Source organism: Natator depressus, chromosome 2, assembly GCF_965152275.1.
Source record: "Natator depressus isolate rNatDep1 chromosome 2, rNatDep2.hap1, whole genome shotgun sequence".
Taxonomy (NCBI): Eukaryota; Metazoa; Chordata; order Testudines; family Cheloniidae; genus Natator; species Natator depressus.
The window spans coordinates 55,022,289-55,045,926 of record NC_134235.1 but is presented as its reverse complement, the minus strand read 5'-3'; the positions used below and the strand labels follow the sequence as shown (position 1 = coordinate 55,045,926).

Below are 23,638 nucleotides of genomic sequence, written 5' to 3'. Positions count from 1 at the left end.
CTCAGAACATTGAGAGGAGTCACTGGCTACTCTTACTGTGTATTTTTTTCACGTAGGAAATCTTGCTCTTGTGTTGATTGTGAGTATGGTGGTTGATGTGGTCTGGTTGAGTCTCAGGTTTCAGGATGTCCAGAGGATGTAGTGTGCAGCTAGAAGGTGGGTGCCTACAGGTTTATGTAGGCAGTGTGCCAACTCATGATTTTATTTCCTGTCTCATGACAGTTGGTGTTTTTCCTAAAACCCCAGATGATGGAGGCATGGGATTAGGGGAGAATCTTGGCTTTCCTGAAAAAGAAAGAAAAGGCACACATTTAGCCTTCAAGGTTGTGGAGAAAAGCTTCAAAATGTGAGCCCTAAAGGGTGACAAACTAGAAGGCTAATAACCCTTCCCCCAATTTTGTGATTTTGTTAAAAACTTATTACTTTAAAGCTAATATCATGCTTTTGAATGGTTTCAGTTGGCAATACTGTATAGGAGAGCTTAGTCAGAGCTGAGGTATTGCAGACAGGAGAACACTTTTAGGTCACCTACGTCCATGGGGACTTATACACAAATCCTGTAGCTGTAACCTCTCTCTAAGTGAAGGGGTGGGGTGGCTGGTGGACTGACACGAGGTAGGAGTGTCCCTTTCATTACTAGGCTGTTTGTCTTGAGGAGAGACTAGAAGCACATTCAGGACTTCAGAGGTTCATGGCCCTTATCCCAGAAACCCTGAGACGGAGAAGAGATTGGCTCCTCCAGCTGCAACAGAAGATGTAAATTACCCAGGGGAAACAAAGGGGCAGCATGCTCTGGAGGAGGATGTGCAACAGGGCAGCAGCGCTCTTCTGTTTTTCCACCCATTCACCACATTAGCAGGTGTTAGAATCTTGCATGAAGCTACTGAAGTTCTGTTGCCTAGTGGTGACACCGTTCAGCTACACTGGGTTGTGCGAGAGAAAAGGAAGTAGTTAGTTTATGCAGTCATTTCAGTCCTGGCCTTGCTGGCCCATAGATTCTCCCCTCAGGTACAGGGGTCTTTCCAGCTGTCCTTCAGGAAACTGGGGGGTATCCTCCAAAGCTTCTTCCTCCTTGGCAAAGCTTCTGCCTCCTTGGCCAACTCGTCTTGTTGGGTTTTGCTTGGTCCTCAGGCTAGCTGTGACTATCAACCAGCTTCCCCTTCAGCTGCTCCATGCCTCCAATTAGTCCCCAGGCTCAGCAGGCAGCCTTTTCCCACTAGTGTCTTAGTTCATCCTCTTCTTATGCTTTATGGGGAAGCTGACTCTGACTCTGTAACCACTACCTACTATATTCCTTGTACATTCATGCCACTAGACTCTCACTCTGCTCAACAGCCTTAAAAGCATAACAGAGCTTTCCTAATGTTACCCCACTTTCCCCATACTTGCACTAAACCCTTCATAGTATCACCTTTAAGTGTCTACATCAGGGGTAGGCAAACTTTTTGGCCTGAGGGCCACATTGGAGAATAGAAATTGTATGGCGGGCCAGGAATGCTCACAAAATTGGGGTTGCAGTGTGGGAGGGGGTGAGGGCTCTGGTTGGGATTTAGGGTGCAGGCTCTGGCTTAGGGTTGGGGATGAGGAATTTGGGGTGTAGGAGGGTGCTGTGGGCTGGGACCGAGGGGACTGGAGCGCGGGAGAGGCATCAGGGCTGGGGCAGGGGGTTAGGGTGTGGGGAGAGGCTCAGGGGTGCAGGCTTTGAGTGACGCTTACCTCAAGCATTTCGTGGAAGCAGTGGCATGTCCCTTCTCCAGCTCCTACATGGAGGTACAGCCAAGTGGCTTTACACTCTGCTCCATCTGCAGGCACCACCCCTGCAGCTCCCATTGGAGCCCAGGAGGGGGCCACTGGAGCTGGAGGGAGGCCATGCGGCAGCTTCCGGAAGCCGCATGATGCAGCCCCCGGCCCCGCACCCCAGCTGGAGCCCCAGAGCAGGGCCAAGCCATGTGGTGTGGTCCCCCTGACCCAGCGCCCCGGCTGGAGCGCCGGAGTGGGACTGAGCCACGTGGTGCGCCGCCCCCCCCCCCGACCCAGCACTCTGGCTGGAGCGGGACTGAGCTGCATGGTGCCCTCCCCCAACCCAGCGCCCCGGCTGGAGTGCCAGAGTGGGGCCGAGCCGGGTTGTGCAGTCCCCCCCAATCCAGCACCCCGGCTGGAGAGCTGGAGCGGGGCAACCTCTAGGGAGCTCGGAGGCTGGCTTAAAATGGTTTGTAGGCTGGATCTGGCCCATGCGCCATAGTTTGCCCGCCCCTTGTCTACATTCTTCATAAAGAGCCTTTCTTTCTGGGGAACACTCCCTGCATTTCCATATCAGGTGATCAACTGTTTCTTTAACCTTACATATGTTACAAAGCCCATCTTTGTGTCTATTCAATAAACGTAAATTATTATTCAAACCACAGTGACCAGTTAACAGTCTAAATATGAGGACACCACTGATCCTTTCATAACTTTGCACTAGCACATTATCGTCTACGCTGGGGCATACTTCATAGACTCTTTCCCTTCTTCTTGGTCCACAATTCTCACCATTCCTCTTTAAACTAAACTTTTCATTTTTGCTTACTTTAAGGAATCTTTACATCAATTTCGCCGGTTTTTAAACAATTTTTTGCTTCTTTATGTGCCGTTTCACTGCCAGGTATCCCTGCATGTGCTGGAATCCATACTAGTGCTATGTCCATACCTGACTATACTAACTCTGGTGTCTAAAACAATATTTCATGTATTAGGTCACTCTTGCTTCTTGAGGTATCCCTTTGAATTGTCAGTATAGCTGATAATTAATCTGAAAAGAGAACAGCTGTGGTAGGCCAGATGTCCATATCCAGTTTGATGCTAGCATTATTCCCACCAAATCAGCTCTCATTGGGTATGTCTACACAGCAACTAGACACCCGCGATTGGCCAGTGCCAGCAGACTTGCGCTTGTGGGGCTGTTTCACTGCTGTGTAGACATACTCATAATGGCTATAAAATTAGATGTTCTTTTAGATTTCTCAGCTCCAATTTTAGGCATGCAAAAGGCTGCTTCCACTCTACCTATTTTTTCATCTTTTGATCCATTGGCATACATTTGGCAATGGTGACTCCATTTATCATAAACTCAAACGTTATCTGTCTCTTTCTTCTCCTTTATTTTATTATGTGATTCTAAATCCACAGCCAGAGAGATGGTTTTCCAGGTATAATGTACTGTTCCATAACTATAGATTTTAATCTCTTCTAGTCTTTTCTTTTTTACTTAACTCTTTTCTCACATTTTAACCCTGTGAGCATGAGCGAGTTTATTGTGTCGGGCTACATTTCATCCAGTTAGTTCCCAACATTCTTGATTTATTTGTCTGTTTCCCCTGACTTTAGCCCAAAATGTCAGATCTAACACTTTCATCTCTATATTTTGAGGGAAGAGGCAGAATGTATGCATTCCTCTTCTTCCACCTCATTCCCCACTGGTTGGGTGAGAGGGTGCCTTGCCCTGCCCCTCTGTAAGTATCCTGGCCCCAGGCCCATAAAGAAACAGTAATAGATTTCTCCTGAACACTAATTTCCAGGACTGCTTCCTCTCCACTAATACCTCTTATTTCCTAGGCCTTTGCATACATCAAAACCTCCACAAATCTGGAAGGGTTATGCCACCTGAGTGGGGTGGGCTGATGGCTAGGCACCACAACCCTTACGGGGGCAAATTACTTCATCACACTGACAATCATTTTTCTGTTGAATACCCATTCTGTTCTGTTTAATGATACACTCTTAGTAGATTGTACTCCAGTTGTTATTTTGTGATATTTTAAATAATTCCCCAAAGTAATGATCATTTAGTCCCCAGTTCTTTTCTCCATTAATGAACCATGACTCTCATAAAGCAATCATTTGTCAGGTATTGAGCATTAACAAATGCTATATTTTTGCTTATATGTGGAATTAATCCCACAAAATGATTTTACCTCAGAATTTATTTTGTTCTGCCATGTCATGGTCCTTCAGCTTTTGCTTTACTGTACTCAGGGCTGGTTCTAGGGGTGAGCAAGCAGGGCAGTTGCCCATGGCACCAATTTCCAGGGGATAGTGAACTGCTCTGCTTTTCCCCCCTCTCTTTGCCCAGCTGCTCAGGGAGCTGAGGCACCAAAAACATTTTCTGGCCTGGCCTGCAAAACATCTTGGGCTGCTTCTGACTGTACTGCAATGGTTTTTGTTTGGATTGTTACTTATTAGCTTATTGCCTCTTCATGGCTCAGCGAGGTACATGCTCTGCATGGTGGTGTGCTGTATAGTAATCTCAAACACAACTGTTTATCAGTGCACTGGGTGACATTTTCAAGTCAATAAACAATGCCAGCAATACATTGTACTTGGATAGTACCTTATATCGAGCAGCTCAAAGCAGTTTATAAACAATAGTGAATTGTATTCTCACAACACTACAATAATGTAGAGAGGCATTATTATCCCCATGTTACAGATAGAAAACTGAGCACAGAATGATTCAGTATCGCAGGGGTCTTACCAGAGCCTGTAGGTACCTGGGATGGGCTGTGAGTTCTGCCAGATTTCCTGGAAGTTTAGGTTCTGTAAAAACAAGTGTGAAAGCTTAGAAAGGTTTTATTGTTCTTTAAATGTTTTTATTAAACAATGTGAATGTTGGGTATTTATATCTTTGTTGTCACAATTTGCATTTACAATGTAATGTGTGAGGGTGATTGGAGTTCCATGCGCTGCATGTGACTGTAAGAGAATGGCTTAGTTTAGAAAAATTGTTTGCTGCACATAAGAAAGCAAGGAATTTATTATGCCATATCTAAAGCGAGGGTCTCGGTAATAATAGCTGCCTGGCATTAGCTTTAATTGATGTGACAGATGCTTTTGGTATTTCCTAGCTTTTTTCCGTTAGGAGAATATATGCATATTTCTCATTTTATCCATCTCCACCAGTCTGAGCTCAAATTCCATCCCCTATAAATATAACTCAATGTGAGTTTCTTGCAGTAATCTGCAAATGAGAATACCAAGTCACTACTTTAAAAGAAAAGACTCCATTTAACAGCTTGATAGCTTCCCCCTCAAAACAATGGTATTTTCCAGATGTTCAGACAGAGTAATGTTTAGCAGAATACATTGATTTTCAGAGCTGCTGAGCACTTGCAGCTCCCACTGACTTCAGCAGGAATTGTGGGTATTCAGTGCCTCTGAAAATGAAGCCCATGGTAAATGTGCATAATTCAGCTCATGTCAAGGCAGCTTCTGGGGCTTGGCTCATAATTTACATCTGTCTAGCATTTACATTTTTGTAATCTAATTGCCACAACAGCAAGTGACAGGTATGTGCTATCAGAGAGAATGCGTGGTGACACAAAGATCGATCTAATGGACTGTGTAGTTGTGCAAATTCACTGGCAATTTCACTTCCTAAGAGTTTGTGGAAATGGTTTCTGATTTGGGTTAACACCCTTTGTATATTAATTTGAGATTTGTGTCAAAGAAACCAACAACTCAGTGCAAACACTCAGCTGACACCAATTGGCGCTGCCTTATGTCAGGTCTCAAAACCATGTATTAACTTAGGTTTACCTGAAACTCAAGCTCACCTAAGGGTTTCTAATGGGGAGTCACTAGATTTGGATTCTATTCCCAGCTCTGTATTCCTTTAAGGAATTTCTTACCCATATTCCTGTAGGAGGACACAATCTGGTCCAGAATTCACCTACCTTTGTGCCTGTTCTGATACACAGAACAAGAGCATTACTCCACTAACAATGCCACTGAAATCAGTGGGGACCACTCACATGCTAATCAACATGAATAAGGATTTCAGGATCTGGCCCTAACAGAATAGAGATATACTAAAGATTATAAGAAAAGGAGTACTTGTGGCACCTTAGAGACTAACAAATGTATTTGAGCATAAGCTTTCGTGAGCTACAGTTCACTGCATCCGATGAAGTGAGCTGTAGCTCACGAAAGCTTATGCTCAAATCAATTTGTTAGTCTCTAAGTTGCCACAAGTACTCCTTTTCTTTTATGGATACAGACTAACATGGCTGCTACTCTGAAACCTGTCAGTAAAGATTAATTAATTAGAACCTGACTGTACAACTCTTACCACCCTGAGGAACATTTACTTGCACAAGTAGTCCCACCAACTTCAGTGAGACTGCTGGTGCAAGTGCTCCACAAGAGAAGTAGTGGTTGTACAATCTGGCCTTTAATGTGTGAAGATTTCTTAAAGATCATCAGATGGAAGGCACTCTAGAAGTGCACAGGTTATGTGTACAACAGAGCATTATGATTTTCACTTCGCTTGGTGCTTGCAAACAAATGCTTATTATAGGACAGGTCGGGAAAGGAACTAGCAAGTCATTTATGAATGTGAATTTCCTCTTTCATCAAGCTAGAGAAATGCCCAGTACATGCTTACTTGTTTTATTTGGGTGACTGACTGTCTTAGTATTCCTATGCTACATGGGAAAAAGCTAAGATTTCAAATGAATGCAGATGGTGGAATTTTCCTTTCTAAACAAGCCACACCAAACATTTATGGGTTTTACATGCTTACATTTTAACTTTTGCTGATGAAGTGTATCCACTGTGCTGCACCAAGAGGAGCTTAGTACAAGTAGATGGCTTAAAGTTAGTAGTGTTTGGGTACAAGCATTTGCATAGTTTTCTCAAGTGCCAGTGTCTCCACACTGTCTGCACAAGTAGCTTTTAGAGACCACTTGATAGTATAGTGAGGCCCAGTGTTAGTTGTCCAAAAGGTATTACTTATGTTTGAACGTGAACCTCAATGGCTCTATTTTTTTATTTATTCGTTCTCAGTAAATTATTTTTACTTTCGTCTCCAGACTGATTGATGTGGCATGTGCCTGGTGAGGATGGAGAGACTTGTAATTTCTGGGAAGTTGTGCTCTCTGGATCATTTTCTGAACAAGGGGACCAACAAAGGCAGGTAAATGAATAGCTGCTGCTTTATATTTCAGCACACACAAGGGGCGAGCAACTAGATGTTTAGTACTTTGTGTATCTAAAAGGGAATGTCTGGGAGTAAGTATTATAAGGTGCTGGGATGATAAACAGTATGTGACTGGGAGCCAGACCCAACCATCCTATACACTAGGTAGCTCTACTCAATTCTCTGCGCAGGCAAAATAAAGCAATCACATTGTACAATGTATGAAAAAACCAATATACCTGGGAAAGCTGTTACCATGGCAGCAAGAGATGAGAAATCATGGATGTTACTTAGTGCACAATTGCAGGCCTCAGATTCTAACTCTAATGCTCGCTGAGGGGCAGATTATGGAGCACTTACTCTTGCTGGTGAGCAGTACAACCCAAGTTGTCCCACTGAGATCCAGAAGCTACTTTGTCTGAGTGGTGAGCATGCGAGCGAGAGCTTTGGAGCTATTTGGGGATAGACCACGACCTATCCTGGTGAGAGTGAGCCAGGGGGCCGTTACAACAGCAGTTCCTGTGAACAGGGCCTTTCAGTCCTTACTCTCTCTGGGAGGCAGGGTCATGGCCCACACTGCTGTCCACAGCAAGGCCAGCAGTGAGGCTCATGCATCAGCCAGAGCAAGCTGCATTTTCTTCAGCATGGTGGGGTGCTCAATAGGCAGCCTTGGGCACAATGAGTAGTAGGTCTGCACGCTGTTCTCTACCTCAGAGTCTGTGCAAATGGCACAACTGAGCCTTCTGTGGTGTGAGTTGTATGTTTGAGTCTATTTTCCTACCCTCCACAGATAATTATTCTGCATTTGGAGGCTGCAGTTGGCATATACACTAGGCATATAAAAGAAGTATTTGTGTATACTGTAGATGCCAATCTGAAGGTTGAAATGAGGGAGTGGATATTTTATAATAATTAATACACTCAGCACTTACTTTATGTTTCCACCTGTAGGGCTCAAAACACTTTACAAAGGTTTACAGATATGGAAACTTTTTACATACAGAGAAACTGAGGCCAAGTACTTGCCCAAAGTTATAAAGCAAGTTAATTTCACATCTGGGAACAGACCTCAGGTCTTCTAGTCAAGCTCCTTCTGTTTGAAAAGTAGTCTCTGCAATACAAATTTTTGTTAACTATAGGTAATAAGACAGAGGAATCAGTTGTAAAATTTGGTTCTGGATCTGCACCTTTTCAAAAGTTGGGGATTGGGGCTGAGTAGTGTCTTGGTATTGGCCCATTTCTATTAGCAATATATGTATAAACTATCAGGAAACAGAGTATTCTTACAACCTCTTCTCCACTGCCAATAACATTGCTAGGCCAGACTTCTTGCTGCATTGAGTTTTGGAGAGCAGCAGACGACGGAGGGCCCATCACGGAGTTGGTTGTAGCTCCCTAATTTTTTGTCCTGCCTAAGAGCTGCCCTCACCTGCATCAGCAGGCAATTGCCTAGAGGGACTCTCTGCCAGCTGAGGATAGCTAGAGTGCAGCATACTCTGGCCAGACTGCCTCCTTTTGTCTTCTATGCGGGATTGCAGATTCTCCTGCCTTGTGTTGCCAAATAATGCTACGAGGGTAGAATGGGGACAGAACCTGTCGTAGGGTCTCCTATATCATTTAAATGTATGTCGATTTCCTGTTGATCTGTGATTTTCCACCCATTGTGTAAAGGGCTCTATGTTAAATGAAAATCTTTTTTGACAACATCTCTGAATAAGAATAATGCTTTATATATAATGGTTTGAACTGAATTCCTTCTGAACATTTTCTCTCTTTACTCTAAAGGGAGTAAATCTGTTTTCCAGCCTGATCTTTCTCCATGGCAAAACTCCCACTGACATCAGTGGAGCTGGACCTACCATGATGAAGTAACATACCCTTCTGGAATCTGGGCATTTGGTTTTGGACTCCTCTCCTTAGAGCAAGCTGGATCCAACAGTCCTTTGCATGCAGAATATCCATTAACTTTGGGCTAGCTTCACAAAGAAACTTAGGTGTTGCAATGCTCAGCCTAACTTACGGTGCCTAGAAAATCACTGGGATTCACAATGCCTGAGTTAGGCACCTAGGCTCCCTGTACTATGATTGGGGAGAGATAAGCCAGCACACTAGGCAGCTCCTCACCTAAGCTAGCCAATGGGAGATGCCAAGGAGAGGGGCCTGTCCTAAACCCTGTCCCTCCCAGGAAGTTTGATTCTGCTCTCAGCTTGGGATTCTCAGCTGCAAACCTTCTCTTGGTGTTAAGTGCCTATGCCATTTTATCAGGAGGAGGAACAACTTCAACAGGAGAGATTGAGGGAACACCACATCAGAATATTCCATAGACCAGTCATTAGGGCACTCACCCGAGAGGTGGCTGGTCCCTTTTCAAATACTTTTAGGTATAGAGGGGACTTAAATTGGGGTGGGGGAGGGGGCTCTCCTAGGTGAGTATCCTAATCACTGGGCTAAAAGTTATGAGGGAGGTTCCCCCAGCTGCCTTGAGTATGCTCACCTATAGGGACCTGATCCAGCAGGCTCTGAGCACACTTACCTGCTTGGATCCCAGAGAAAAGGTAGGTGGAGGTATGCATATTTTCTCTGGTTCATGCATTATACTGGACTATAGGTGTCCAGATGCCTGGCATAGGGCTGCAGCACGCCGAGGCAAAAACATAGGCACCTTGGGAACTATTACGTTCAGCATCAAATGAGTTTAAGCACCTATGGGGTTTGGTGGCAGCTGAACGGGTGGTTTTGTGAATCCCAGTGGGGCCTGATTCTGGGATTTAGGTGCCTAAAGTGGCAATTCGGCAACTAAGCCCTCTTGTGAATCTAGCCCCTGGTGGAGGTTCCATCCACAGACCTTTCGTTGGTGGCATTGCCATTAATGGTAATGGGTAGGCCCTACCAAATTCCTGGTCCATTTTGGTCAATGTCATATTTTCAGATGTTTACATTTGAAATTTCACAGTGTTGTAACCATGGTGGAGTCCTGACCCAAAAGGGGACCATAGGGAGTCATGAAGGAGTTTTAGAGGGGTTGCAGGATTGCCACCCTCATAGCCACCTTCCTGCAGCTGGAGGTAGGTCTGAACTCCCTCCAAGAGTGTCCGTGCAGGGGAAGAGGAAGTCCCATCTCTCCCCAGCCTGGCTAGGACTAGCACCCCTGTCCCGCCCCTTCTCTGAGGCCCCACCCCTGCTTTCTCCATCCCCCATCCCATCCATCGCTCGCTCTTCCCCACCCTCACTCACTTTCACCAGGCTGGGGCAGGAGGTTGGGGTGCAGGAGGGGGTGTGGGCTCTGAGCTGGGGGGTTGGGGCAGAGACATTTGGAGTGTGGGAGGGGGCTCCAGGATGAGCCTGGTGCAGGGGGTTGGGGTATGGAAGGGGTTCAGGGTGCGGGCTCTGGAAGGGAGTTTGGGTGCAGGAGGGGGCTCAGGGCTGGGGTAGGGAGTTGGGGTGCAGGAAGGGGAGAGTGGTAAAGGTTCCAGCCAGGCGGTGCTTACCTCAGAGGTGGCTCCCAGAAGGAACTAGCATGTATGGCTCAGGGGTGGCCAGGTGGCTCTGTTTGCTACCCCTGCCTGCAGGCACCACACCCGCAGCTCCCATTGGCCATGGGTCCAAGCCAATGGAAGCTGCAGAGCTGGTGCTGGGGTGGGAGCAGTGCGCAGAAACCTGCTGCCCGCCCCTGCACCTAGCCAGACATGCTGGTTGCTTCCCAGGAGCTGTGCGGAGCAGGGCAAGTAGGGAGCCTGCCCTAGCCCCACTGCGCAGCCAACCAGACTTTTAGCAGCCTATTAAAATCTCCCGGATTGGTTTCAGTAGCCACCAGGAGATCAGTTCCAATTCTGGGAGACTCCTGGCCAATTCGGGAGTGTTGGCAACTGAGTGAGACAGCTATGATGCCAACCTTAGCCATGAGGGTGCACCTAGTGGTGAGTGGACCCAGTTACAGATTTCAGGACTAATAAGAAATAAATATAAACTTTCCAAATTAACATGTGAGTCTTTTTTCAATGTTAATAAGATCATTATAATGAGTTGTTCGGGGAGTAAAATTGCTAAAATGGTGTATCCAAGAGAAGAAATATAAGACAAAGTTTGACAAGGGGGCCTGAGTTGTAAATATTCCCACATGACATATTTGTTAAGAAGCCAAAAATGCATTGGAAGCTGTTAAAGGCTAGTAAACTAATTGCTTTAAAAACATCTGAGAGAAACAGATTAAACACTTATCTTGACAAAAGATAGATATTGGACTATAACAATATTACCCACATGGTAGGATTTCAATAAGCATCTGTTTGTGGAAGCCATTATTTATAAAGCATTTTTGCTAATTGAAAGGCTGTTATTAACAGAAGGACACAGCAGGTAAGAGCAAATATAAGTATTTTCAGTGACAGGGCAATAAAGTCAAAATGCTTGCAAATAAAATTAAACTGTTGAAAGATCAGTTTAATGCAAATGAATTCTAGGTTAGCAATGATAAATAAACTGTGATTTTTATGACATTGTTTATTTGCCATCATTGAGAATTTATTTTGGAATGATAATATAAACATGCACAGTTCCAACAGTACTGGTATTGAAATCATAATTCCTGTTGATACAGAGCAAAATCCTGCCAGAAATTTAAATGAAGAGCGAGTCACAATGCATTTGGATTGCCATAAACCCTCTTGCAGAGTACAGAAATTGTGTTCCAAAAGAACAACCCTGACCCCATGCTGCTTTAAAAAGAACCACAAAAAACTGAATCCATTTTGCTCATCCCAGCAGACTGGTAGTTTAAAAGGTAAGGAGCATTTCTCACTGTGAAGAAAACAGTGGTGAACATTTGCAAAGAGAAATGTGTATTCTGCAGTTGTCAATTCTGAGCCTACGCTGTCTTGCCAGAAAGCTGGAATTACTTTTGTGACGCTGGCTGCCTCATAACATAATGTCATACACCATGAAATAGTTTCCATCCAACTTTAATAGATAATATATTGTAATTAATTACCAGCCATTAGATGGCTCTTTACCTCTCTGATGCTGTTTGCAAACATTAAGTGAAGAATCCTCACAACAGCCATGTGAATTAGGTAAGAAACATCACCCCAATTTTTAAGATGGAGAAGGTAAGATACAGAGGGTCACATGGTTAAATGGGTGCCATGTCTTCTGGTCAATTCAGGGGGAAGGGGCTAAATGACTTTCCCAGTTCTGAGTTCCTCTATTCCCAAGCTCAGTGCATCAACAAGGGAGGCACAGCTGACTTTAAATGACCTTTGCACCTCCCCTGAGGATGTTTGGGCATCAATTTTAGGTCCCTGTAAGTTAGAGCAGTCCCAGGCTCTCGACACGCCCTCCCCACCTGCTGGGATGAGCAAACTGTTTATATTTCTCCAGATCGAACACTATGGTGGCAGTACTAGGAGACTTGCTCACCCCATTCACCCTGATGAGCTCCCCACAAAAGGAATAGCCTAGCAGGGAGTTGGGTTTCCATAATGAGCCCCCAGAGCAGTACAGGTTTCAGAGTAGCAGCCGTGTTCGTCTGTATCCGCAAAAAGAAAAGGAGTACTTGTGGCACCTTAGAGACTAATCAATTTATTTGAGCATAAGCTTTCGTGAGCAGTACAGTGGCTCAGCAGCTTCCCCTGCCTGACTTCACACGCATTCCTGCTCTCCTCTCATGGTTCTCATGGGTATAGAGGTGCCGACAGAGCTAAGGACATGAGCTGCCTGTCATGGAAAGGAGCAGCACTATCTTTTTGAGCCACTGAGAACAAAGCTGGGTAGGACGGAGCAGATGGAGGCAGTTACCAGACTGAGTGGAAGCAGAGAGGGGAGCAGGTGGAGGTAGGGCTAGGCTTCTGCGGCAGTAGCCAATGTGACATTGTATGTACTATTTCTTTAAATCATGACATAGTAGGAAGCCAGATGGGAGGGACTGGAGAAGGTTTTAGTCAGAAACTTTCCAGGGAAGCAGACAAGTTTTATGGATAATACTGCTTCCTTTACGCTGATGAAATTCCTTGTTCAGTATTAGAAGATAGCAACTCAGAGGGAGGAGTTGGGAGATGTTAGTAGACACAGGAAAATGGAGGAAGGGCTGGTGGGGGTGCAAGAACTAAAGAAGGGACAAGCAGAAGCAAAGTGAGTCATTTGTTTATTTTTAAAGTGAACTTAGTGCTTGTGAAAGGTTCTGGCCTGACAGCCCTGGAGACTGAAGTTCTTGATTTGTCCACAGGAGAAAGAGAGAGTCTACGGCATGACTAGCAGTGATACAAACTTTCCTGTTTAGCGAGATGCCTCATCCTTTTCTGAAAGGTAAGAAGATACTTCAGGCATTACGTCCATTCAATCCTTGGACCCTTTACTGGCTCTGTAAATTGGAGCCAGCTGTACTAGAAGGTTCTGCGGTATGGCCATCTCTCCATGGGGAAATGGTCTGAGAGTAATTCATCGCAAAGATCACCAAGCAGCTGTCAAACTGTATGGCTTTTGTCCACTACACCAAATTGTGCTGAATTTGAAACATGGAGAGGGAAGAGCTGGGTAAAGAAAGTGAGCTAGAAAGGGCCAAATCCTGAAGTTGGCGACTGAGAGAAGAAAGGCTCTTTATCTCCTACAAAGTGACTTACACAAAATCTTCTCAAAGTTTGTGGGTCTTCTCCACTGGACTCAAAGTGCCAAAACCTTCGCTATGTGTTTGGGCCTTGGGAACTCTGGTGGAGCTTTTTCTCTGGCATGCAGTGGGTATGAATAAACTCTGCCTCTGCTATGCACCACAGCTGTGCTTGTTCTGCTCTGTCCTTTTATGCGTGCTGAGGGAGAAAGCCAGATTTGTCAATCATGATGTACAAATGTGGGGGTCAATTTTGGAAAAAACTGCCCCTGTGAAGTGAATTGCAGCTGGAAATAAGCATTTGGCTCTCAGTGCTCATTGTCTCAATTGTATTTGACAATGGCAATTACACAAATTATCAAATGCAAAGAAAATAAACAAACAATTAGTCCTTCTGGGGTAGAGCTTTTATCTACAGTATTGCTTTTGCTTTTATTTTATTAAACTTGACAGATAATAAAGTAGGAATGCATTGTTCAAAATACAGCTATAATAAGTCTTTACATTTTAGTAGACAGATCTAAGATGTATTGCTTCTGAGATGAACTATGGTTACAGCTGGTGCTTGACTCTGCATAAACACTAAAGTGTTCAAATAGAGTACTGCAGGGCAAGTAAAGGTCAAATCACTGGAAAAAAATTTAAAACACAATTATGGCAGTTTAAAAGGAAAAATATTTGGAGTTGTTGATAAAATAGAGACCATGCACTATTTTTTAAATTCCTTCATCTGATTATGTAACAAGGGATTCCATAAAGGAGGCAACCACACTTGAAATAGAAATGTGGAGGAAGGTAGTAAAATTTTTTCCCCTTATTTCCTTTTTTCATTATACTCATCTAATATATTATGGGTATAGATTGGACTTTTGTTCAGTGAAGTGTGGCATCGGGAGCCAGTGCACAACTGTTGCATCACTAAAAGGCCAAAATGACCCATCAGAACATGAGTTTGGACACTGAGACCCTGTCTTTCATTGGCTGATAGAGTTTTAAGACCAGCAGGGACTATCAGATCATGTAGTCTGACTGCCTGCATAGCATAGGCCATAGAATTTCACCTAGTTACCCTTGTATTGAGCCCAATAATTTATTTGACTAAAGTATATCTTCCAAAAAGACAGACCTGTCTTGATCTGAAGCGTTCAAGAGGTGGAGAATCCACCATTTCCTTTAGTAGCTTGTTCCAATGATTAATCACCCTCTCTGTTAAAAAATCTGTACCATATTTCTAATTTGAATCAATATGTTTGTAACTGTGTTTTCGCTTAGGCTCCCCTGTCACGGAGTCACCGGGTGATGCTCTGGAACTACTCTCTATGAAGCCAGTCAGGGACTCTGGGGGAGCCTCCTCTTTGTGAGCAGACTGTCTCCAGGGCAAGAAGCTTACATAGCTTTGACCTTCCTGGGGCTGACCTCAGAGCATTCAGTATCCACTTTCACATCGTGCGCTTCCCACAGGGAGTCCGCACAGGCGGGGCTCCTGGGGAAGCCAGTGGGCCCTGCACCCCAGTTCTGCAGTCAGACGTGACTTTCAGCCAGCCAGTAAAACAGAAGGTTTAGTAGACGACAGGAACATGGTCTAAAACAGAGCTTGTAGGTACAGAGAACAGGACGCCTCAGTCAGGTCTGTCTTGGGGGGCAGGGAGGCCAGCGCCCCATCTGGCCTCCCTCCATTTCCCCAGCCAGCTCCCAACTGAAACTCTCCAGCCCCTCCTCTCCTTTATCTCTTTCCTGGGCCAGGAGGCCACCTGATCTCTTTGTTCTCCAACCCCTTCAGTTGGCACCTTTGCAGAGGAGGGGCCCAGGCCATCAGTTGCCAGGAGACAGGGTGTCGGCCATTCTTTGTGCAGACACCATCACGCTGGCCCCCTAGGGCTCTGCCATAATCACACATCCTTATCCCACCACCTAGATGACTTAAGAACTGCATAGGGGAAACTGAGGCACCCACACAGTATTCAGAGAAAACATTAAGAACATTCCCACTTCATCACATTCCCCCACACTTTAAAGGTGTTAGATTAACATGCTTGTAAAGCCCTGCCAAGATGCAGGCTAATGCAACTGAACTAATATCATGGAAAAAACCACACATTTTTTGTCTCTCAAGACAGGGCCTCTGTCCAGTTACACCCTAATGGTCATTGTGATGTGTGCGGAGCTGCTGTGTGATAACTTATGAATGCTGCATGTTGACCTGGTAACTGGGATGTTTGCACTATGAATATATTGGTACAGTTTAATAGTGGGCTGAAAGGAAAAACAAGCAGGAAGGGGAGAATAGGCCAAGATAAACCAACCCTTAGCATACACTTCAGGGTTCTGACTTGACCTCCTGCTCACATCCCTGGGCTGGTTTGGTTCAAAAGGGCACAAGCGCAGGAGCTGACAAGAACAAATGGACTCTACTAGGTTAAGAATGGTTTGTTTTCTCTCTCTTTAAAGAAGAGAGAGTTATTGAGGAGATGTTCAGGCAGGAACCAGGCTGTGACAAATGCACCTGCTGGGGCGTCTGAAGAAGCTAGGCCTGCATTGGTTATCACAAGGGGATGGTAAGCCTTAGGTAAGATAGATGTGTGTAGGTTACTTGTTTTAAAATCTGTTTTTCTCTTATGCTTTGATTCTACTGTGAGAATAAACAATGCTTTGGTTTTAAGAAGGCTGTCTGATCACTATATATACCCCTGCTCAGCCTCTGGAAGGGAAGAACTGCAGCTGCTGACCCCAGTTGGATTTACTGGGTAAGCACAATTGATAGAGAGGGTACTGTAAACCAGGGTCTGCTCTGAGAGTGGGAGAATTGTGGAATTCCACCCCAGGATAGGGAGAGGCGTGAGGCCTGATGTCTGAGGGGGTGCACTCACACCAGGAAAGGTACGGATAGCTCTGTAACAGTCACACTTAAGTGAGCTGTAGCTCACGAAAGCTTATGCTCAAATAAATTTGTTAGTCTCTAAGGTGCCACAAGTACTCCTTTTCTTTTTACTTACTATTTGATTGAGAGAATCATCTTGACTGGAGAAAGCTGCTAGTGGGTTAGGGTTATTTAATCCACTCTCACAGGGTTATTATTTACAGACAAATGTCAAGTCTATCCTTAAATATCTCCCATGAAGTTGAATTCTAGTGATCACTTGTTCCAATTCTTAATTTTTCTTATTAGGAACAACATTAGAATATATTCAGCCTAAGAATTCCTTTCTGCAACCTAAGTCCCTGACTCACGTCATCAATGACTAGTAAGAATAATAGATTGCTTTATGACAATCTCTTAAATATTTGTAGACAGTAATTGGGCTCTTGGTTACACCAGTGTACATTCACAAAATTCAGTGGAGTTAGTCCAGATTTACCACGGCAAAGGTGACAGCAGAATTTGGCCAGTCATCTCTCTTCACAATACCTTGCTCTAGAGTGAACATGCCTACTTATCTTAACCCTTCCTTGGTATTATATTCCCCCTTGGTATTATACCCTTTGGTATTAATTTCCAAGCCTTTTCTCATTTGTACTTGCATTATTATTTGTTTGGTTATCCATATGTGTGTAGCATATGCAAATATTCTAGGTGTTGTCCACACACATATGAAGACACAGGGCCTGATTCTTGATGCCTTTTAATCAGTTTTAAGATGATGTAAATCTATGGACTTCAATGGATTTACATCAGTGAAAAACTTTGTATAACAGATTGGAGAATCAGGCCTAGTCTCTGAGCTCTCCATTTTGTCTGTGTCTGAACATAGTTGCGGCCTATTGAGTCCAATGCTGAGTAGAGTGGAATAGTTACCTGGTTTATCTTAAATGTGATATTTCTATCCTAATACAACTTGATATCATCTTCATTTTTTGTGATGACATTGACTCATATTCTACTTAACATCCAATTTATAATAGCGCTATCTAAACCATATTTCTCTATTTTCCCTTATCAGAATGTCACGTGGAACCTATCAAATACCTTAGTTAAGGCAGATGTACTAGATCAAGTGTAATTTCCTTTATGCACTAAAAAGTACAATGAGTTTAGCATAATTTGTTTCTTTTGAGCATATGTTGCTTTCACCTTATTTTTCACTAGGAGTATATATACTGATTGTGGGTGGGAGTTTCAAAAGTAACTTTGGAAAACAAGTCCCACTGAAAGACACAAGGATTTGTGCTCGCAGCTTATTCAGGCATTTTTGAAAATCCCACTCTATTAGTTGTTGTAGCAAATCTGAGTATATGTTAAAGTCACATTTACGGGTGTGTCACTTCCTTAGCTTTGGTCTACACTAGAAGTTGAGGTTGAATTTAGCAGGGTTAAATCGATTTAACCCTGCACCTGTCCATACGATGAAGCCCTTTTTTTCGACTTAAAGGGCTTTTAAAATCGATTTCCTTACTCCACCCCCGACAAGGGGATTAGCGCTGAAATCAGCCTTGCCGGGTCGAATTTGGGGTACCGTGGATGCAATTAGATGGTATTGGCCTCCGGGAGCTATCTCAGAGTGCTCCATTGTGACCGCTCTGGACAGCACTCTCAACTCAGATGCACTGGCCAGGTAGACAGGAAAAAGCCCGCAAACGTTTGAATTTCAATTTCCTGTTTGGCCAGCATGGCAAGCTGCAGGTGAGTGCAGAGCTCATCAGCAGAAGTGACCATGCAGAGCTCATCAGCAGAAGTGACCATGATGGAGTCCCAGAATCGCAAAAGAGCTCCAGCATGGACTGAACAGGAGGTATGGGATCTGATCGCTGTATGGGGAGAGGAATCCGTGCTATCAGAACTCCGTTCCAGTTTTCGAAATGCCAAAACATTTGTCAAAATCTCCCAGGGCATGAAGGACAGAGGCCATAACAGGGACCCAAAGCAGTGCCGCATGAAACTTAAGGAGCTGAGGCAAACCTACCAGAAAACCAGAGAGGCAAACGGCCGCTCCGGGTCAGAGCCCCAAACATGCCACTTCTATGATGAGCTGCATGCCATTTTAGGGGGTTCAGCCATCAGCCGTGTTGTTTGACTCCTTCAATGGAGATGGAGGCAACACGGAAGCAGGTTTTGGGGACGAGGATGATGATGATGATGTTGTAGATAGCTTACAGCAAGCAAGCGGAGAAACTGGTTTTCCCGACAGCCAGGAACTGTTTCTCATCCTGGACCTGGAGCCAGGACCCCCCAAAACCACCCAAGGCTGCCTCCCGGACCCACCAGGCAGAGAAGGGACCTCTGGTGAGTGTACCTTTTAAAATAGTATACATGGTTTAAAAGCAAGCATGTTTAATAATTAATTTGCCCTGGCATTCGGGGCTCTCCTGGATGTACTCCCAAAGCCTTTGCAAAAGGTTTCTGGGGAGGGAAGCCTTATTCCATCCACTATAGTAGGACACTTTACCACTCCAGGCCGGTAGCACATACTCGGGAATCAGTGTAGAACAAAGCATTGCAGTGTATGTTTGCTGGCATTCAAACAACATCCGTTCTTTATCTCTCTGTGTTATCCTCAGGAGAGTGATATCATTCACGGTCACCTGGTTGAAATAGGGTGCTTTTCTTAAGGGGACATTCAGAGGTGCCCATTCCTGCTGGGCTGTTTGCCTGTGGCTGAACAGAAATGTTCCCCCTGTTAACCATGGGGAGGAGGGGAGGGGCTAGCTACGTGGTGGCGGGAGGCAAAATGCGACCTTGGAACGAAAGCACATGTGCTATGTATGTAATGTTAACAGCAAGGTTTACCGTGAAAGAGTGTACCCATTGTTCTATAAAATGTGTCTTCTTAAATACCACTGTCCTTTTTTTTTTCTCCACCAGCTGCATGTGTTTCAAGGATCACAGGATCTTCTCCTTCCCAGAGGCTAGTGAAGATTAGAAGGTGAAAAAAACGCACTCGCGATGAAATGTTCTCTGAGCTCATGCTGTCCTCCCACACTGACAGAGCACAGATGAATGCGTGGAGGCAGACAGTGTCAGAGTGCAGGAAAGCACAAAATGACCGGGAGGAGAGGTGGGGGGCTGAAGTTGAAAGGTGGCGGCAGCATGATGAGAGGAGGCAGGATTCAATGCTGAGGCTGCTGGAAGATCAAACTAATATGCTCCAGCATATGGTTGAGCTGCAGAAAAGGCAGCCGCTACAGCCCCTGTGTAACCAACTGCCCTCCCCCCCCAAGTTCCATAGCCTCCTCACCCAGATGCCCAAGAACACGGTGGAGGGGGCCTCCGGCCACCCAGCCACTCCACCCCAGAGGATTGCCCAAGCAACAGAAGGCTGGCATTCAATAAGTTTCAAAGTTTTAAACTTTTAAAGTGCTGTGTGGCCTTGTCCTTCCTCCTCCACCACCGCTCCCGGTGCTTCTCTCCTCCACCACCCCTCCTGGGCTACCTTGGCAGTTATCCCCCTATTTGTGTAATAAATTAATAAAGAATGCATGAATATGAAGCAACAATGACTTTATTGCCTCTGCAAGCGGTGATCGAAGGGAGGTGGGGAGGGTGGTTAGCTTACAGGGAAGTAGACTGAACCAAGGGGCGGGGGTTTCATCAAGGAGAAACAAACAGAACTTACACACCGTAGCCTGTTCAGTCATGAAACTGGTTTTCAAAGCTTCTCTGACATGCACCGTGCTCTCCTGTGCTCATCTAACCGCCCTGGTGTCTGGCTGCGCGTAACCAGCAGCCAGGCGATTTGCCTCAACCTCCCACCCTGCCATAAATGTTTCCCCCTTACTCTCACAGATATTGTGGAGTGCACAGCAAGCAGTAATAACAGTTGGAATATTGGTTTCGCTGAGGTCTAAGCAAGTCAGTAAACTGCACCAGGGCGCTTTTAAACATTCAAATGCACATTCTACCACCATTCTGCACTTGCTCAGCCTGTAGTTGAACAGCTCCTGACTACTGTCCAGGCTGCCTGTGTACGGCTTCATGAGCCATGGCATTAAGGGGTAGGCTGGGTCCCCAAGGATAACTATAGGCATTTCAACATCGCCAACGGTTATTTTCTGGTCTGGGAATAAAGCCCCTTCCTGCAGCTTTTGAAACAGACCAGAGTTCCTGAAGATGCGAGTGTCAAGTACCTTTCCCGGCCATCCCACGTTGATGTTGGTGAAATGTCCCTTGTGATCCACCAGAGCTTGCAGCACTATTGAAAAGTACCCCTTGCGGTTTATGTACTCACCAACTTGGTGCTCCGGTGCCAAGATAGGGATATGGGTTCCATCTATGGCCCCACCACAGTTAGGGAATCCCATTGCAGCAAAGCCATCCACTATGACCTGCACATTTCCCAGGGTCACTACCCTTGATATCAGCAGATCTTTGATTGTGTTGGCTACTTGCATCACAAGAGCAGCCCCCACAGTAGATTTGCCCACTCGAAGTTGATTCCCAACTGACTGGTAGCTGTCTGGCGTTGCAAGCTTCCACAGGGCTATTGCCACTTGCTTTTCAACTGTGAGGGCTGCTCTCATCTTGGTATTCATGCGCTTCAGGGCAGGGGAAAGCAAGTCACAAAGTTCCATGAAAGTGCCCTTACGCATGCGAAAGTTTCGCAGCCACTGGGAATCGTCCCAGTCCTGCAACACTATGTGGTCCTACGAGTTTGTGCTTGTTTCCTGGGCCCAGGATCGGCGTTCCATTGCATGAACCTGCCCCATTAGCACCATGGTGCCTGCATTGCCAGGGCCCATGCTTTGAGAGAAGTCTGTGTCCATGTCCTCATCACTCTCGTCACCGCGCTGACGTTGCCTACTTGCCTGGTTTCGCTTTGCCAGGTTCTGGTGCTGCATATACTGCTGGATAATGCGCGTGGTGTTTAATGTGCTCCTAATTGCCAAAGTGATCTGAGCGGGCTCCATGCTTGCCGTGGTGTGGCGTCTGCACAGAAAAAAGGCGCGGAATGATTGTCTGCCGTTGCTCTGATGGAGGGAGGGGCGTCTGACGACATGGCTTACAGGGTTGGCTTACAGGGAATTAAAATCAACAAAGGGGGTGGCTTTACATCAAGGAGAAACAAAAACAACTGTCATACAGAATGGCCCCCTCAAGGATTGAACTCAAAACCCTGGGTTTAGCAGGCCAATGCTCAACCCACTAAGCTATCCCTCCCTCTGCTATTTCAGGCACGACTGAATCTCCATTAAAGTTTTCAAGGTGCCCCTGACAGACCTCACCAAAACGATTGTCGGCCGTTGATTTCACAGAGGGAGGAGGGAGGGGGGAGCAAATAAATACAAAACAAATCTGGTCAATTTCTTGTTTTGATGCACTCCATCTATCTTTTTACATCTTTGGCTGGCAGCAGACGGTGCAGTAGGACTGCTAGCATCCACGTCTCCTGGCTGCTCGGCAGAAGATGGTGCAATCGGATTGCTAGCCATACTCATCTCCTGCCTGCTCACCATAAGATGGTACAATAGGACTGCCTGCAGGACTAAAGAGAATGTCCCGGTTGAGTCACTCCTAATTTAGTCCCTGTGCCCATGTCTTCCCAGGTGCTCCTGACCAACCTTACCGAGGCGGCCAGGAGCACCTCGGACATGATGAGAATGGTTTTCAGGCCTATTGCACCGTCTGCTGCCAGAAGGCAATGGGTTGCTGCTGCTGTGTAGCAATGCAGTACCGCATCTTCCAGCACCCAGGAGACATATGGTGACAGTGAGCTGTGCGGACTCCATGTTGCTGTGGTATGGCGTCTGCACAGGTAACTCAGGAAAAAAGGTGCGAAACGATTGTCTGCCGTTGCTTTCACAGAGGGAGGGAGGAAGGGCCTGACGACATGTACCCAGAACTATCCGCGACAATGTTTTTTGCCCCATCAGGCATTGGGATCTCAACCCAGAATTCCAATGGGCAGCGGAGACTGCGGGAACTGTGGGATAGCTACCCACAGTGCAACACTCCGGAAGTCGACGCTAGCCTCGGTACTGGGGAAGCACTCTGCCGAGTTAATGCACTTAATGCACTTAGAGCATTTTGTGTGGGGACACACACAATCGACGATATAAAAACGATTTCTAAAAAAAGACTTCTATAAATTCGACCTAATTTCGTAGTGTAGACATACCCTTAGTCTGCTTTTTACTTTTCCTTAAGCATAGGGTCTGTACTTTGTTTGATCTTTTCTGCTGATCTGTGAACTTTCCTTAACAGATCTTATTTAAAAAGAAAAAGAGAAAAAAAAGATAGAGAAAAAAGAGACAATACTCAGATGCTATAATTTTAGTTCCTTAGCATTCTAGGATGAATTCTTTCAGGGCCTGTTGACTTAAATACTTTCAAGGTGTCTGAAAAAAATCAACAAGCAGTAAAGGGCCAAATGCAGCCCACAATATAATCTATGGCTGATTACCTCCATCTCTTCAACTGCAGATGAGGATACATATGATTTAACTGCAGATTTTTATGCTGGTGAATTCAAACAATAAATTTCGGTTCATTTATCAAGGAAGAGCCAAGTACAAATACATAAATTGAGTCTGCATTTTCATTTAAATATATAAATTCATATGCAGATTAGACCTCAGGCTATTTGGAAAAAATCATCTTGCCCTTAATGTTGTAAATTCCATTTCTGTATCTTTCAAAATGGGAAAAATACCGCCTCGCTGTCTCAGAAGTCTTAATTAATTAAGGTTTGTAAAGTGCTTTGAGATCCTCATATGATATGACAGGTGCTATAGAAGAGCACAGTCATATCTTTGCATTGTGTATTATCTTTGTCAGATAATAATTTGGGTTATGCTGTTTGAATCTGAGTTATTCTTGCTAAAATAAAGTTTGTTTAGTTTAGCACAACACATCATTCCAGAGCAGAAGGAAGGAACATATGATGTTCGAAAGAGAGTCAGATTATCCGATACTTATCAACAGCTACATTTTCTTGGAGAATGAGAGAGAGAGAGAGAGAGAGGGAGAGATGATAAATGAAAATTCTGGATTGCCTTCCAGAAAGGGGTCAGCTCCTCCCATAGGGCCAAGTTCAGAAGGAATAACTGGTCAGCCAGCAGAAACAGCTGTGGTTAGCTTAACATGGTAAGGATTAAACAGAGTAATTGGAAGATGACTGTTATACAGGTAAACAATTTCAAACCAGAGTTCTAAT

General features: G+C 45.0%; 1 long non-coding RNA gene across 1 annotated transcript in view; it reads left to right on the top strand.

Annotated features, from left to right (window-relative positions):
* Positions 1 to 13,230: 13,230 nt before the first annotated feature.
* The window catches only part of LOC141982288 (uncharacterized), a 100,708-nt gene continuing 90,300 nt past the window's right edge, over positions 13,231 to 23,638 (top strand). The window contains exon 1 of the long non-coding RNA XR_012638013.1: positions 13,231 to 13,255. This is a non-coding gene — a long non-coding RNA (uncharacterized LOC141982288). The remainder of the gene's footprint in view (positions 13,256 to 23,638) is intronic.